This window comes from Jaculus jaculus, chromosome 7 (genome assembly GCF_020740685.1).
Source record: "Jaculus jaculus isolate mJacJac1 chromosome 7, mJacJac1.mat.Y.cur, whole genome shotgun sequence".
Taxonomy (NCBI): domain Eukaryota; kingdom Metazoa; phylum Chordata; class Mammalia; order Rodentia; family Dipodidae; genus Jaculus; species Jaculus jaculus.
In genome coordinates this window covers 3,548,824-3,563,958 of record NC_059108.1, presented here as the reverse complement: position 1 = coordinate 3,563,958, position 15,135 = coordinate 3,548,824, and positions in this window count along the sequence as shown.

Below are 15,135 nucleotides of genomic sequence, written 5' to 3'. Positions count from 1 at the left end.
CACTTGACTGCAAAGCCAAAGGACTCGGTTTGATTCCCCAGTACCCATGTAAACCCAGATGCACAAGGTGGCACATGCATCTGGAGTTCATTTGCATTGGCTCGAGGCCCTGGTGCATCCATTTTCTCTCTCTCCCTCTCTTCCCCCCCCCTTCCTACCCTCCCTCCCTCTCTCTCACTTTCAAATAAATAAATAAAATTTTTAAAAAAATTAAAAAATCATAATGAGTGCCAGGCATGGTGGTTCGTGCCTGAAATCCCAGCACTCAAGGGACAGAGACATGAGAATTGCTTCAGGTTTGAGGCCCACTGGGACTTACACAGGGAGTCCCTGTTCATCCAAGGTCAATAACAACGGTGGGGATATAGCTCAGGGGTAGAGCTCTTGCCTAGAACCCACCAGGAAGAGCCTGGGGAGTGGCTCAGTGGTAAGCTGCCCCTCTGAGCATGCTCAAAGCCCGAGCTAGGTTCAACCCCCAGCTTCAAAATTAAATAAATAAGGCATTTGCTTGCCTCACCTGTTCTTTTTTCTTTCTTTTTTCATCTGCTCTTATTTACTCCTCATTACCATCCTGGAAAAAAAATGCAGCACAATAATTATAGCCTCCCAACTCTTTACAGATAAGAAGACTGAGGCACAGAGAGGTTAAACAATTCCCCCAAGGCCACACAGCCATGAAGGATGCAGAGCCAGGCAGCTTAGGCTGGTGCCCAGCTTCCTACCCGTGACAATGCTCACCGTCTCCCTGCTGCTCCCGTGGGGATGAAATGTGACAAGAGTGGATTATGACTCCACTGATCCTTTGAGCAAAGCAAAAATGAGCTCTGTGGGGACACAGGAGATTCCCAGATACTGTTGGGTGTCCACCTGAGGGTTATGATGAATGCCTAGTCACCACCACATGCCATCCTGCTGCTTGCACGAGGTATGGGAAGATCCTGGCTGGCGCTTCCTAAGCACATGTAACTGAGAGAGAAGGGAGCAGAGAATGGTCACCCAAAGCCACCCATGGGAGCAGTGCATGTCTGTCATCCCAGAACTCATGAAATGGGAGCAGGAGGATCAGGAGTTCAAAGTCATCCTCTGCTTCACAGAGAGTTCAAGGCTAACCTGGCATGAATGAGACCCCGTCTCAAAAACAAAAAAGTGGAGAGATGGCTCAGCAGTCACAAGTGCTTGCTTTTGCTCACAAAATCTGAGGGCCAAGGATTGGTTCCCCAGGACCCACGTAAAGCCAGATGCGCAAAGTGGCCATGTGTCCAGAGGTTGTTAGCAGTGGCAAGATGCCCTGACTTGCCCATCCCCCCTCTTGCAAATAAATAAATGAAAATGAAAATATTTTTAAAATGCAAAGCAAAGAAGAAGAGAGATCGTAGCCAGCCTGGAGGAGAAGGGCACCTGGGGCTGTCTATTGTGGACAGGGAAGCGGAACAGGACGGGCAGAGATGCCCTCCATCTTATGGTGGTGGGCAGGTCCCATCCCATCACATCCCCTCGGATTCTCTTTGGGGTGTCTGCGCCCATCTCTGCTAGCCCTCCCACTGCCTGCCACCCACCTGCCCATCTGCTGGCCACGTGTGCCAGCCTGCAGCTGTTCAAGGTTGCTGGGGACACTCGGTGTGTCCATCTAAGTATCCGGCCAGCCTGTGTGCCTGGGAGGAAGGCACTTGCCAGGATTATAACTGTAGCCTTTCCTAGGGGCGCAGGACCCCTAGAAGAGAGATATGAGGGTGGAGATAGTCAATCTGACATCTGAAGTTGAACCCAACTTGCTCTTGGGGAAGCGTGTGATGGACAGTCCCACAGCCCAGTGACCTGCTGTCCCGCCCCAGTGGGAAGAGAGGAGACAGGCAAACGCAGGCCAGGAGGGGAAGCTGGAAGCTTACTCTCCAAGCCCATGTGCTGAATTTCACTTCGCCTTTTATTTATTTCTTCTTCTTAAATCCTGTTTCTCTCCCCGAGGCACCTAATCTATTATTTAACATTGGATTGTGCGATTGAAACTCCCAGGCAAATTGAAAATTATTTGTGTTGGAGGTTTCAGGCATGAAGCTGAGACAACCATTTCTGGGTGATCTCGGGATCGTGGTGAAGAAACAGAGCTGGCATGCACCTCTGATCCTGGCAGGAGCCAGGTGGAGGGAGGTGGGGGGACCTGAGCGCCCCTCAGCGCCCCAGGCGAGCTGCACTCAGGCCTTGCACACCCAGAGCCACACACAGCTCAGGGGTCATTAATCTCCACGCGGCATTTCGCAGGGGAGATTCTGTTGATGCCTCCCACTGGTCAGTCCTCAAGAGGCCAAGCAGGTACCATCAGTCACCCCACCCCACGCCCTCCCTGGGGGAAAGGCCTCAGTCACAGGAGAATTAATGACGTGAGGACAAGGGCTCTCCATCATTTTTCAGAGGTCGCCTCTCTGAGGACTGGTAGAACAGCTCTGCTGGCCTAAAGGAGCCAGCGAGGAATAGACAGGGCCTCTGGATGGTGACCAGGACGCAGAGCGTGCGTAGCCTGGGAAGTTCGGTTACTGGGATGGCCAGACTCCAGATGAGGATCCAAAACTGGGTACAGCATGTGGCATCATTGTTCTGGGTTCAAAGCCATACAGCGTCAAGAGCACTCTGTGGTGGGTCTACTGGGGCCTAGGGGAGGACTGCTGTAGTGAGGTGGGTGGGGACAGGCGTTCAGTCCATAATGTCCACTTGACACAGTGGTCACGTGGGTCGGGTGTTGGTCTAAGCGTTTCCCTCGTGTGGTGACATGAACGCTCCCAGCCAAGGACGGGAGCCCATCATCCAGGACTCTGGCGGGACTCCTCATACGGGCATCTGCCTCTCAGCTGGCCCCTAGAGCTTCCAGAGCCCCCTAGGAACCCGAGCTTGCTGTCCGCCTCTGCCACACAGCTTGGCAGCTGCCCACATCCCAAAAGTGCTCTTCCCGCCCCGCCTCCCCCTGCCTTTGTGCAAGGACGCCCCGACCGAGCCCTGCTGGGCTGGGCCCCCCGCGACGTGCACCAGGCCCTGGCCGTGCACACATGTCTGGCTCCAGAACACAGCCACTTGCCGCGCGAACCTCTGCCTCCCCAACAGCCCAGCCCACCCTTGCTGGGAACTAACAGAGCCAGGCAGAGGCTTCAGCCTGTCTCTTGGCCAAGGGCAACAAGTGGATGCAAGCTGATGTGTATATGACTTTGCCTGTCACAGAGAACGTGTCACCTCTTCAGAGTGCTCTGTGACAAATGCAAAGGTTCGTCACAGGCACTCAGACACACATACGCACACATGCATGTGCATGGACACGTGTGCATACATCTCAGTAAATTCCCAAGGGGAGGGAATGCAAGTCACACCCTTAGATGACAATGGTAAAAACTGGATCATGCTACAGCCGGCAGTAAACACCTGAATCCTGGGGACAGTACCTGACTGAGCACTCAGAGCAATGGGGACCCTGCAGCTGGGTAGCGGGGACCCAGGGCTGGGGGCTTGGGGACCGGGACTTTCTACAGGGGTCACCTCTGTTCCTTCTGTGAGCAGTTTCGTGCCTTATTGTCGCATTGTGGATCTATTGCCCTTCTCCCTGGAACCATGCCAAAGTCCCTGCCAGAAATCACACTCTGGGCCCCGATGCCCAGGGAGGAAGTGACCCCATGTCCCTATGGTCACTCCTGTTTCCGTCTAGAGAGACACACGAGCCCAGATATACTAGCTCCTGTCCTGTGGAAGCCATAGTAAGTGGGGTCAGAGTGAGGCTCAGGGACACTTTTTTGCTTCCTTGTGGGAACTAGCTGTCAACAGACTGAAAAGAGCCCGAGTACCCTTCCGTGGGGAAGTAGTGAGGGATCGCATCAGGCAAGGACTCTGAAGAGATGCAGTTGCCAACGCAACGAGCTGCTGATAGAGAAAGTGAGCTGCACGGGGGAGATTGCTCTGTTGATGTAAAGCTTTCACACTGAAAGCTTCAGAAGCTGAGTTTGTTCCCCAGAACCCACATAAAGTGCTGGGTATGTACAGGCCATGACATCCAAGATAAAGGACAGGGCTGGAGAGATGGCTTAGCTGTTAAGGCGCTTGACTGCCAAGCCTAAGGACCCAGGTTCAATTCTCCAGGACCCACGTAAGCCAGATGCACAAGGTGGTACATGCGTCTGGAGTTCATTTGCAATGGCTAGAGGCCCTGGCGTGCCCATTCTCTCCCTCTTCCTCCCTCTTTCTCTCTCAAATAAATAAATGATTTTTTTTAAAGACAAGCAATACCCCAGTTCAAGAAGGAAGCACTGTGCTTTTAGGTCTCTTTGGACCCTAAAAGCCTCATCCACGGGTAGGAATAACCACACCACATGTCAGGATACAGGGAAAACTGGAGCTTTGAGTTTATCCAGAGTCGGGCTGGAGTGCAAGAGCTCCCGGTTCCTAACTCCTGGGCCAAATGACCCCGCAGAGCCTTCGGGGTCAGAGGAATTTGCATTGGGAAGCAATATCTTTTTGGCAAGACTCCAAGGGGGAGTTACATCACATACTATTAAAATTCTGCCACGAGACCATTCTATGAGTAAAATCACAAGCCTTTTGAAAAGCAGCTCCCAGCATGCTCTGGGCCCCGGTATAGTCAGCGGCCCTGACCACAGCATACCAAGTGAAAATGAGGCCATAATTATCCACTATGAACTGGGTGTCCTGAGACCTACCATGTCAAAAGGTCAAGTGGATCCAGATGCAGTCGCCGTAGGATAGGAAGGTTACATGGAGAGGCCAGTGGGAGCAGAGTGAGGCAGGAGCCAGGATCTCCCTCCTGCCCATCGCCACTCTTCCAGGGCCTCGCCAACTCAGCTCCATGGCCAGATGATGGGGCATGATGGGCTAGTGGGAGAGGAAAAAGCCAGAGCTTGGTGCACTCATCTGTTGGGGTGGTATGTTGCAAGTGGGTACAAAAGGGAGGTAAGCTGGGCAGTGGTGGCACACCCTTTAATCCCAGCACTCAGGAGGCAGAGGCAGGAGGATCACTGACAGTTCAAGGACATCCTGAGACAAATTCCAGGTCAGCCTGAACTAGAGCAAGACCTTACCTCAAAAAAAAAAGGGAGGGGTGCTGGAGAGATAGCTTAGTGGTTAAGACACTTGCCTGTGAAGCCTAAGGACCCATATTTGACCCTCCAGATCCCATGTAAGCCAGATGCACAAAGGTGAGGCAAGAGCAAGGTTGTAATGCCCACTAGGTGGCACAATTGTCTGCAGCTCGATTGCAGTGGCTGAGGCTCTGGTGCACCAATTCCCTCTCTCCCTCTCTCTCTCTCTCTCTCTCTCTCTCTCTCTCTGTCTCTCTGTCTGTCTCCAAAATAATAAGAATAATAAAAAGGATGGTCTGAGAAGGTCACACACCTATAATCTCAGAACTAGGGAGACTGAGGCAAGAGGATAGTAAATTCAAGGCCAGCCTGGGCTACAAAGAAATTTCAGGCTGGGCCAGACTGGAGCTACATAGCTCAACCCTGTCTGTAACTCCCTTTAAAAAATGTCTTTGAAAAACAATACTGAAGAGAAATCTTGAGAGGCAGGGCTTTGCACTGGTCATCCACGTTGTTGGAAACAGAAGTGGCCTAATGTTGGAATATGCAGGAAGTCATGGGCAGCGGCTAAAAGACTACCTGGACATGGGTAGGAGGCAAGGACAAGACTGGTGGGTGGGAAAGTCACAGGCTGGAACACAGCACAAAGTGTGAAGCGCTCTGTCTTACGTTAGCACTTGCTGGAGGGCATCCCCCGTGGAAGATGTGCTAACAAGTAAAGAGAAAAGCTTTACTTGATGGAGAAGCATCAGACGGGCTTTGTCACTGGCCTGTCACTGCGGCTGGGCAGTCGCTGGAGAAGTCGTGGTGGTAGGGGTGAGGTAGTAGACACATCAAGCTACATGAGCTCTCACTCACCAAAGCTGGCCTAGTCCAACTTTCCAGCAAGAAGAACTAACAATTGCCAGTTTCTAAATGATGCCAAGGCCATGTCATCTGTTCTATGCCACCATACCAGGCTCTCTGAGCTGTGTTTAAACTCGCCCTTCTTATCAGGAGTCCTCTCCTGTGACAACAGCACTGATCCACGCGTGACGCCAGTCTCCATGATCGCATCACCACTCACAGCTTCCACCTCTCAACACTGTTGCTTTGAGAATTAGGTTCCAACATGTGAACTTGGGGACACACACTCAGGCCATAGCATTCAGTTTCTGGAAGCCCCAGAATTCATATCCTCTTCACATGCGAAGTCCAATCTACGAGCCCCAAAGCCATAATGTGTTCCAGCACCAATCTGAAAGTCCAATGTCTCATCTAAATACGGTCCACGTGAGCAAAGGAATGGTTGTCCTCAGTCAGGTTCCATTCCAGTTTTTGAGCCTGTGAGATCAACAAGTTGTCTATTTCTGAAATACACTGATTCATAATGATGCTCTCTCCATGCAGCATACAAACTAAAGACCACTGGATCACATAGTCGTCCTAACACAGTCTTCTTATGTAGCTGAGGCTGACCTGGAACCCACCAGGGAGTGCAGGCTTGCCTTGAACTCATGATCCTCCTGCCTCAGCCTCCCAAGTGCTGCACTTATAGATGTATATGTTAATCTCTATTACAAATGGTCTTTTGGCCACACCTACATTATTATTTACCCAGAATGTCTTTATTCTTTAATATTTTTTATTATTGACAATTTCCATTATTATAGACAATAAACCATGATAATTTCATCCCCCTTCACAACTCTACTCTCTATCATATGCCCTCCCTCTCTCAATCAGTCTCTCTTTTATTTTGATGTCATCATCTTTTCCTCCTATTAAGATGGTCTTGTGTAGGTAGTGTCAGGCACTGTGAGGTTATGGATATCTAGGACATTCTGTGTCTGGAGGAGCACGTTGTAAGGAGTTCTACCCTTCCTTTGGCTCTTACATTCTTTCCGCCACCTCTTCTGCAATGGACCCTGAGCCTTGAAAGGTGTAATAGAGATATTGCAGTACTGAGCACTCCTGTCACTTCTTTCCAGTGCCATGATGCCTCTGAGTCATCCTAAGGTCACTGCCATCTGAGAAGAGAAGCTACTCTAACCAAAAGCGAGAGTAGCGTTAATATATGGGTATGAACATTAAGAGAAGTGCTTACTGGGCAGTTTGGTGAGAAAAATATATGCATTTAGCCAGACAGCAGCAGGCATCACACCACTAGGGCTCATGACTACCCTTGTCATAGGTTTTCATTATCACGCATGTATTTCCTTCCATGGAGCAGACCTCCAGTCCAGTAGGGAGCCACTGGTTTCCCCCATAACAGACCTACCACTATTAAACCCATTGGCTCATTTGACCTGGCTGGCCAAACTTAAGGTTCGCAGTGTCCACTGTTGTTTATCTCCACTGGGGATTTCTCTCTCCCATAGAGCTGCATGCAGTATAGTTTTCCCAGCTTTCTGTCAGCTGGTCTACATGGAAGAGGTTTTTAGCTCAGCTCCAGCAAGATTTCTCAGTTACCTTGCAGCCCAAGTATGTGGAGTCTTCACCAATAGGGTCTTACCATCTATTCCTAGTGGGAAACCAAGAGCCTTGGCAATAGCCTGTAATGTTTGGGGGGCATCGGGGACCTCCCTGGCCTATAACTCACTGGAAGGTATCCCATCCCTGGCACTGAAAATTTTCTACTAAAATTTTCTACTATCTATAGCTTCTGGATGTGCCATTGTCCAAAACAGTAGGTTTCCATATGACTTATTCATACCCTCTTAGATTTTGATTACCCCACACACACACCCTTCCTTTCCTCAGTCTCTTCCCCTGACCTTACGTAGGCCTTTCCACCCCCAGTCATCTGTTCTTCCATTTACACATATATAACACCACCCCTAAGTCCTCCCCTCTCCGCCCTGTCTAGCTTACAGGCTCTACTATCAAGTTTTATTCCAACTCACATAGAAGTCCAAAAATTTTAGCTAGGATCCACATATGAGAGAGAACATGCGATGTTTGGCTTTCTGGGCCTGGGTTACCTCAGTAAGTATAATCCTTTCCAGGTCCATCCATTTCCCTGTAAATTTCATTTTTCTTTGTCACCAAAATAAGCTCCATTGCATAAATGTACATCTTCACTACCCACTAATCAGTTGAGGGACATCTAGGCTGGTTCCATTTCCTAGCTATTATGAATAGAGCTGCAATAAACATGGTTGAGCAAGTAACTCTAAGGTAGTGAGATGAGTCCTTAGGATATAGGCCTAGGAGTGGTATAGCTGGGTCATATGGTAGATCTATTTTTAGCTATCCAGGAACCTCCACACTGATTTCCACAATGGCTGGACCAGATTACGTTCCCACCAACAGTGTAGAAAGGTTCCTCTTTTTCCCTGTATCCTCGCCAGCATTTATTGTCATTTGATTTCTTGATGATAGCTATTCTGACAGGGGTGAGATGGAATCTCAAAGTAATTTTAATTTGCATTTCCCTGATGGCTAAGGATGTAGAACATATTTTAAATGTTTATATGCCATCTGTATTTCTTTTTTTGAGGACGCTCGATTTAGTTCCATAGTCCATTTTTAATTGGGTTGTTTGGTTTATTATTACTTAATTTTTTGAGTTCTTTGTATATTCTGGATATTAATCTTCTGTCAGATGTGCAGCTGGCAAAGATTTCCTCCCATTCTTTTGGTTGCCTCTTTGCTTGCTTTTATTCTTTACATGGCCAGGCCGAAAGCACTGCACACCTTTTCTTCTGCTTTCTTTTCTTTTGAGTTGTCAGCTCCGTCCATCAATCAACTTATTGTAGTGTAGGCACCCCATTTCACCTTGAGCACATTGCTACTGAAGTATTTCTTCACCGGACACTCAAGTTCATTGTCTTTTCACAGAGTCCTAGAACGTGGGCAAGATCCCATTATTGTCTTTGCAACTGTATCACAAGGGGGCCCTTACACCAGTGTCGAAAGCTATGACGGTTTCAATGTTAAAACGCCCCTCAAAGACTCATGGGTTTGGACACTTAATTGCCAGCTGGCGGAGGTGTTTTGGGAGGAAGTGGAAACCTTTTTGTGACTGGCCTAGCTAACAGAGTGAGGTCACTGGGGGCTAGACTTGAAGGTGATCCTCCTGCTTCCTGCTTCCTGCCTGTCCCTGTGATGTGACCAACTGCCACCCAGCCTGACTGGGTCCATCTGCCATGCCTACCCCACCATGGGGGTCTGCATCTTCCTTTTCATCAGATGTTTTGGTCACAGTGATGAGAAAAGTAGCTGATATGAGCACTTTGTCCCAGAGGCTGCAGAGGTGGCTTAGTCAGTGAAGTGCTGCAGAAGCCAGAGGGCCCAAGTTCTGATCCCCAGAACCCACTTCAAAACAGGAAAAATAGCCGGGCGTGGTGGCATACACCTTTAATCCCAGCACTCGGGAGGCAGAGGTAGGAGGATTGCCGTGAGTTTGAGGCCACCCTGAGGCTACATAGTGAATTCCAGGTCAGCCTGAGCCAGAGTGAGACCCTACCTCAAAAAAACAAAACAAAAAAAGGAAAAAAAGCTGGGCATGATGGCACACGCCTTTAATCCCAGCCCTCGGAAGGCAGAGGTAGGAGGATCGCCATGAGTTCGAGGACACCCTGAGACTACATAGTGAATTTCAGGTCAGCCTGGGCTAGAGTGAGACCCTACCTCAAAAAACAAAAGAAAAAATAAGGAAAAAAGAAAGAGAGAGAGAAGGAAGGAAGGAAAGAAGAAAGGAAGGAAGGAAAGAAAGAAGAAAGGAAGGAAAGAAGGAAGGGGAAGGGAAGGAAGGGAGGAATAGAAGGAAGAGCTGGGCATGGAATGCATGCCTGTAATTGCAACATTGGGGAATGAGAGCCAGAAGGATCCCTGGGGATTGCTGGCAAGCTAACCTCGCCAAATCAGTGAGCTCCAGGTTGAATGAGTGAGAGACCCAGCACTCCCCAAATAAGGTGGGAAGCTGGGCATGGTAGCTCACACCTATTGTGGTGTAGAATGTTCTCCTTGCCAGGTGTGGTGGTACACACCTTTAGTCCCAGCACTTGGGAGGCAGAGCTAGGAAGAACACTGTGAGTTCGAGGCCAGCCTGGGACTACATAGTGAATTCCAGGTCAGCTTGGGCTAGAGCGAGACCCTACCTCAAAAAAGAGAGAGAGCGAGAGAGAGAAAGAGTGGGGGGAGGGGAGGAAGAAGGAAGGAAATTCCCTTCATCCTCATGTGTTTGTGATTATGTCCTGTACTTGACGCCCAGCTCCTGGCACACTGCTGAAGGAGGTGTCACTGGAGGGGGCCTTGGGCTATAATAGCCCAGCCCACTTCCCCGAGCTGGCCAGCTCACTCAAGATGCCTCCTCCATGCTGACCTGTGATGCTGTGAGCCAGCTTCCTACTTTCACCATGCTTTCCCCACATGCTGAAGCTTCTCCTTGAAGCTAAGCTGGTTCTGGTCAGGCCTGGTCCCAGCATGTAGCTGTTACACCTATAATTCCAGCCCTCAGGAGGCTGAGGCAGGCAGATTGCCATGAGTTGAAGGCCAGTCTGGTCTATATAGTGAGTTTAGGACAGCCTGGACTCATGAGATACTGTCTCAAAAACAAACAAAAGTAAAGTACAAAGCAATTGAAGATGACCAGTGACCAATGGCCATCACACACACGTGCCCACATGTCACCTGTGCACACACACACATTGTGCCCATACACACATGAACATACATAAGCACATCACCCACACACATGCCAAAAACTACTTTGTAATTCATTTCCTCCTGAGCCCTCACCAGAGTGGCCTTTACAGTCTGCGCATCGACTGGCATTCTACTCAGAGCTATTGAGTAATCTCTAAAACGATTCTGATTCCAAACTCATCTCCCCTTCTGACCTCTCAAAGCTGTTTATGGCCGCCTAGACTTTTCCTAGCCAGATTCCCCATCTTCAATGACCCACTTCCAAGACCACAGATCCTTCAGGCATTTATTACAGCAGCAGCCTCACTTCATGGTACTAAAATTTCCTGTTGTAATGTTTGGAGTATTAAAACAGAATACTTGAAACTGAATAATTTATAAAGGATGGAGGTTTATTTCCTAAGAGAAGAAAGGGAGCTGGGAAGATAGCTCAGTGGTTAAGGCACTTGCCCATGAAGTGTAAGGACCCAGGATCAATTCCGTAGTACCCACATAAACCCAGATGTACAAGGTGGCATGTGCATCTGGAGTTTGTTTGTTGAAGCCCATTCTCTCTGTATATTTGTCTCTTTCTCTCTCTATCTCTCAAATAAATAAATGAATATTTTTTAATTAAAGGGGGGGCTAGAGAGATGGCTTAGCAGTTAAAGCACTTGCCTGAGAAGGCTTAGGACCCAGGTTCAATTCCCCACATAAGCCCGATGCACAAAATGGTGCATTTGGTGTTCATTTACAGTGCCTACAGGCCCTGATGTGCCCATTCTCTCTCTCTCTCTCTCTCTCTCCCTCCCTCTCTCTCTCTCCCTCTCTTACATAAATTAAATATTTTTTAAAAGATGAAAGAGGTTGTAACTGGAAGTCCAAGAATATCTCACCTATATCAGGCAAAGACCTTACTACGTCATCCTAAGGCAGAGGACAGAGGCAGAAACACAAGAAAGGGACAAGACCACTCTTTTACTAGAACCCTCTTCCATGGCAGCCAGCCCACTGCTAAGATAATATAGCATTAGGACATTGCCAAGGGCAGAGCCTTCGTGTTGCAATCATTGCATAAAGGTCTGACCTCTCCAACACATGAACTTGGGGAGGAGATAGAGTGCAAATTTAAACCATGGAAATCCTTCTCATCAGTGATTCATTTGTGATGAATAAACACACATTCTAAATCTGGGTTTCCCTTCCCTACCCACAGGGCCAGGGCCAGCACACTGGCCAGGAGTTCACAGAACACTTGCCCCACCAGCACAGGACTCCGGGTATCACTGCGCCAGGTAGAGGAACTCAGGTTTCAGGGTAGGAATTGTGGGGAGGGGCTTCCTGAGTCTTTCTCCCTTCAGGAGGGAAGGTTTTCATGTGGGAGAAGTTGGAGAGATGGCTTAGAGGTTAAGGTGCTTGCTGGCAAAGCCAAAGTGACCCAGGTTCGATTCCCCAGTACCTAGCGTTAGCCAGATGGACAAGGTGGTGCATGCATCTGGAGTTCATTTGCAGTGGCTAGATAGAGGCCCTGGTGTATCCATTCTCTCTCTACTGCTCCCTCCTCAAATAAATAAATAAAATTAAAGAGCATTTCCCATGTAAGCATGAGGACCTAGGTGTGGCCGAGACTGCCTGAGCTCAGGTCCACAGCGTCCACATAAACAGCTGGGCATGTCCACGCACATCTACAGCCCAATTCTAAGAGGAGCAGGGAGGGAGAATTGCTGGGGCTTCACCAAGACGGCAAGCTCTGGTTTCAAGGAAACACACCTGTGAACAAACGACAGAGGGGAACATCGAAGTCCTCTGGCCTTTGCAGACATGTTCAAGGGACATACACATCACACACGTGCACAGACCATGCTATACACATGCAAAATAATAGTAATAGTTTGGGGAAAATAACTACACAACAGCTTGGAGAGTCAGCGAGGAGAAAGTGTGAGGACAGGAGACAGAGAAGACAAAGGGGGGAGGGGAGGGGAGGGGAGGGGAGGGGAGGGGGGAGGGGGGAGGGGAAGGAGGGGCCTGCACTGCAGTTGCCTGAGAGGGTGGCGATTTATACAAGCACGGAAATTTGTGGCCTCCTTGGCGAGAACAGCTGGTCTGAAGCCCCAGCATTCTAGCACAGCGTGACTCCAAGGAATGCGAGAATTCCAGACCAAACTGGGTCTTCGGGTCATTATGAAGGTATATTTGTCAAGGTGGGAGGAAGTAACATATTTGACTTTACAGGTCATTAGCGCAATTCATGCTCTTAAGTAATTGCACATCTAGGCCTGATGGTTCACATCTGTAACCCAGCGCTGGGGAAGCTGAGGCAGAAGGACCACAGATTCAAGGCCAGCCTGGGCTTCACAAAAGACTCAAAAGGCTGTCTCAAAACAGAATGAAACACAAAAATAGTTAGACATTTGCAATGTGGATTGCCATTTATCCTCTTGGTCTGGGTCTCAAAACTTTTAGGATTGGGGGCTGGAGAGATGGCTTAGTGGTTAAATGCTTGCTTGTGAAGCCTAAGGACCCCGGTTTGAGGATCAATTCCCCAGTACCCATGTAAGCCAGATGCACAAGGTGGCACATGCATCTGGAGTTCATTTGCAATGGCTAGAGGCCCTGATGTGCCCATTCTCTCCCTCCCTCTCTCTCTCTCTCTCTCTCTCTCTCTCTCCCTCCCTCTCTCTCTCTCTCTCTCTCTCTTTCTCTCTCTCTCCCTCTCTCCCTCCCTCCCTCTTTTTTTCATTCTCAAATAAATAAATTTAGGATTGGGCCAAGATATGTTATGAGCAAAGTAATTTTATATCATATTTGTAGTATGTATACTTACAATATATTATATAATTACAAAACATAGAATAGTGTGTATACCACCCACTGGAATGTGGGCATGCATGTACACAGAGTTGGGGGGTCAGTTTGTACTCATCTGCTGTGACCTGATAAACACAAAGGGTTGGGTGCATCCAACAGGAGAAGAGGTGCTTGTTTCTCCTGCGGGCCCCACCCTGCCTGTTTCATTCCGGGGCTCAGCTCCAGAGTCTCTTCTTCCCCCGGCCGGGCAGCAAGCTCTGCACAAGCTCAGTCTCAGGAATCCACTTCAACATCTCCAGCCTCTGCTGGAGCCGCTACGTGACGACTTCCCCTCGGTGATCCAGTTCCCAGTGCGAAGTTCTTTCTGCCATGACAAGGGAGTAGATACCCGTAGGTACTACAGGGCAGGGAAAAATTGAACTCAATAATTTAACCTCTTACACATCCCATGCTGAACTTCCCTAGGAAGAAGAAAATGAGATTGCCAGGGAGTGGGGAGATCCATTTGTAATTAGTTCTAATTACTAAAAGAATCAATGTTTTAATTTTTTACAATGTTATTTGTACTCTCCAATTCCTCTGTAATAAAGGGAAGAGAAGAAGCCGTCGATTCTCCCCAGTTCTGGTCAAACGCCTCATGTAAAAGCGTCAGCAGTTGCTTTTCTGAGAGTCTGGTTGTGTTGAAGAATCTGTTTGCTTTTAGATCAAGACCTCAAACCACGGAGGAAAGTTAATTCTAAAAGGACAAGAGCCCGACTGTACAACCAACTGTAAAAATTCATGCGGAGATACTATTTTAGAATGTACTAGATGTCTTTTCTTATTGTACTTCCTTGGGTGACTTTCCAGTATTTTAGCCAGAGGCTTGCATGGCCTAGAGGAAAGGAGGAGGGAGGAGGATAGGAGAGGAAGGGAGCGACGGAGGGCAAGCAGGGACCAGGAGGAGGGGGAGGGGAAGCCAGCTGAAGGAGGGGCTCCAGGCAGAGCTAGTGGTCCCTGTGGATGAAAGGAGGGTGCCTGCCATACCCTGTGATGTGAGAAAAGGAAGTGGCAAAGGAGACAGACACACGTCCATCCCATTTATGTACAAATCTAAACTGTGTGCAACTATTATTTTTGCTTATGGATGCATTCTTATGTTGCAAAATGTCCACAAAGAGTGACAGAACTTAAGCTCAGGGTGAAGGGGTGGTCTCAAGTGGTTTGGATTATTTCCTTTAATCTTTAGAAAGAAATCTGAGGAAGTATTCCAAATAGTAAGATTTGCTGAATCTGGATGGTGGCAGGGTGTCTGCTATATTGTTTTCTGTAGTTTGAAATAAATACATGGCAGCAAGGGCCTGGGCATGTGTCTCATGGTGGGGCCCTCGCCTCACATGCACAGGGCCCTGGATTCCACGCCCAGCTTTGTAAGGAAAAAAGGGAAAATGCAATACACAGTAGGGAAGACAGGCTGTGGACAGCATAAATGATTTATTTCATTTTTCTTTATTTTTTTGGTTCTGAGGATTGAACCCAGGACTTTGCACATGCTGGACCAGTGTTCTATCATTGAGCCATGTGCTCAGACCTTAATATATTTTAGAATCAGTGTGTGTGTGTGCGTATGCCTATGTTCTCAAGAGTGTGTCTTGTTGGGCTGGAGAGA